The sequence below is a fragment of the Dermacentor variabilis genome, chromosome 3 (assembly GCF_050947875.1).
Source record: "Dermacentor variabilis isolate Ectoservices chromosome 3, ASM5094787v1, whole genome shotgun sequence".
Lineage (NCBI taxonomy): Eukaryota > Metazoa > Arthropoda > Arachnida > Ixodida > Ixodidae > Dermacentor > Dermacentor variabilis.
Window position 1 is genome coordinate 12,752,458 of NC_134570.1, and position 2,735 is coordinate 12,755,192.

A 2,735-nucleotide genomic window follows, 5' to 3' on the forward strand; every position below is an offset into this window, starting at 1 on the left:
TTCCGCGTAGTGAAACTCCTGCAGTTCCACTGCCAGATGCGGAACGCTTCATCTCGCCTGGCCATCTTGATGCTTGTGGGGGTCGGCCCGGCCGCTTGACGGTTGGAAGGGGGCCGCGTTTGTGGGTGGATTGGGCGTGGTGTGTTGTGGCGAGACCGGCTTAGCAGCGGCAATGGCGGGGGCTACGACGTTTTCGAGATAATGTTCGACTGTCCCCAACCGATTACCGTGGGCCGCGAGGTTTGACTGTACGCGGGCCATATTCTCTCCGAAAAAGCGGAGGCTCTCTTTTATTGCCGACAGCGTACTTTTAATCTCTTCTAACTCGGGTTTTAGTTCTGGTTGGGCGCGAGCGACGGCGCGTTTCTTAGGCGCGCTCTCGCCGTCGGCCCTATCAGCGCCAACAGGTTGTGGCAGTGGTGACGGGGCTACTGCCTTGGCGGCGTTTTCGGCGGCGGGCATAATGGCTGCGCGCACACTCCTGTCGTTCTGTAGTTCGGCAATCGTGGCCGTGAGCTTGAGGATTGTCTCTTTCATAGCGGCGTTATCGCATTTGAGTAACGCTATCTCGGATGTGTTAGTGTCTGTAACGTGCTCTGGGAGTGAGCCCAACCCTACCTGTGATGTGGTGGCGTTTCTTCTTCCCCGGACGACATATGTCCAGGTGAGGGTGCCTCGTTTCTTGTTGCTTGTTGGTGGTGCCGGCGAGCTTGGCAATCGTTGACAAGAGGGCCCGGAGCGGGATCCAGAACGGGAGCCGGAACGGGACCCGGGCCCGGACTTGGAGCGAGAAATGGAGCGGTCCCGAGATGTGCCACGCGGCGCACCACGGGAGCGGGCCCGTGGTCGGCTCCGGGATGTCGATGCCCGCCTGAAGCGGCTCCAAGATCGGCCGCTGGATCCGGACTGGGATCGGTTGTTGTCAGCGGCCCGGGCACCTCCAGGGAGTTGTGGGTAGGCGTCTTCGGTGGTAGCGATGGCGGACTTGGGTATTGTAGTACAATCGTCGCCGTTCCTCGTCGAGCGTGCTCTCTCCCATCGCCGGCGACGGACCACTTATGGCATGTGGTAGCGTTCCTTGCAGGCTTTGTCGGCGGTGAGATGGGGGCCACAGCATAGCTTACATTTGGCTGCACAGTGGTGCTCCCGACTGGGGTTTGGGGCACCACAGCCTCGGCAAATAACGTCCCCGGGGTCTGGGCACACGTCCGCACGGTGGCCGCGCCGACCACAGGCGTAACATATGTCGACCTGCCTGCGGTACAGCGTGCAGTGCATGAGAACCGAGCCATAGCGCACGAAATCGGGCACTCGATGACAGTCGAATGCCAAGATTACTGCGGTGGTAGTGCCTATGCGCTTGGCGGCAAATGCCAGTGGATTTCTGTCATTGACGGTTTTCGAGTCAATGTCCGTCGGCCCGTCTTCCACGGGGACCCCGCGGATGACTCCCTTGCAAGTGGACTGTGGTGCCGCTTCGTAGGCGCTGATCTCGTGGGTGACGCCTTGGATGCAAATTTGCTTTACTCGCACGTAGCGGTTAGCATTTTCTCTGAGCGGAGTGCTTGCCACTAAGATATTATGTTTCAAAATAATAATGTTTGTTGTTGGGGCAAAGCGTGTCCGAGTGTTGTTGTGCCGGGCCGAGGCCAGCCGAGGCGGCAATGGCGTCGGCAACCATCGCAGGGCCAACCTTTGCTATGTTAAGTCACCCACGAGGCCTTATAATAATACGGATGTCATCTTTTGGCAATGGTGGCATTCTGCTCGCGCGGATGATGGTGTTTTTAACGTTTTCACGGCCGCGGGTCTCAGTTCCTCCACGTTTCAACACGCCATATGGCGGAGTAGGGTTAACGCTCTCACGTTTGGCTGCGGCGCGGCGAGGCGTGGCAGTCTGCCAGCCTTGATCCGGGGTGATTTCCTCCACGGCAATGTCCTCCTCAGCCACTTCCATGTCTGAGCACAACACTTGTAGCCCGTGCAGCGGCGGCGACGACGTGGAAGAGCGAGCAACGAACCAGAAGCGGCGCCGCGCTCGACACATCGGATTACAAGCTCCCCTCGTTAGGGCTAGCGAGGCGGCGGCCGGGTGACGACGGCAAAACCGCTGTAGACGGTAGAGATAAACACTCACAGTGTCTAGGAAAGTGTCCACAGGGTCCGTGCAACTTCACAAAGCCGCCTTGCACAAATATTTCCTTGAAATCGTGAAAAATCGCCACGAAAACATTGGTAGAAACAAGAGCCGAATTGAATTCGTCCTCACACTCCGGCGTCTTCTTCTTCCTCCAGCTGGAACATACTTATGCGCAACTTTGCTCTCTGTGGGATCATATACGGGGACACGCGGTTAGAGCGCGCTAAAACCCCTAAATAAAAAATGACGACTTCCTGCGAACTTCGCCGCTACCTCTCTCGCCTGCCACGCTTCTGGAGAGTCGACCCTCCTATTGGTCGAAGCGCCGTGGTCACGTGCTAGTGCGCGCTTTTTTGTTCCGTAGCAGACGCCGGCGCCATTCCCGGGTTTCGAAATCGCGCTTCGGTTGGTTTCTGGCGGCGGAGTTTTGGCGGGAAAAATTTCGCTATCGCTGGCACCTTTTACGTATTGCGGCGTTGCGTAGAATATGTTGTGCTTATGGGTGAAACAACCGAGGAGGCTAGGGGAAGACTTTTCGTTATTCCATCCGGCAGAAGCAACGCGGCTCAATGAAAGATTTCGCTGCACAACATCG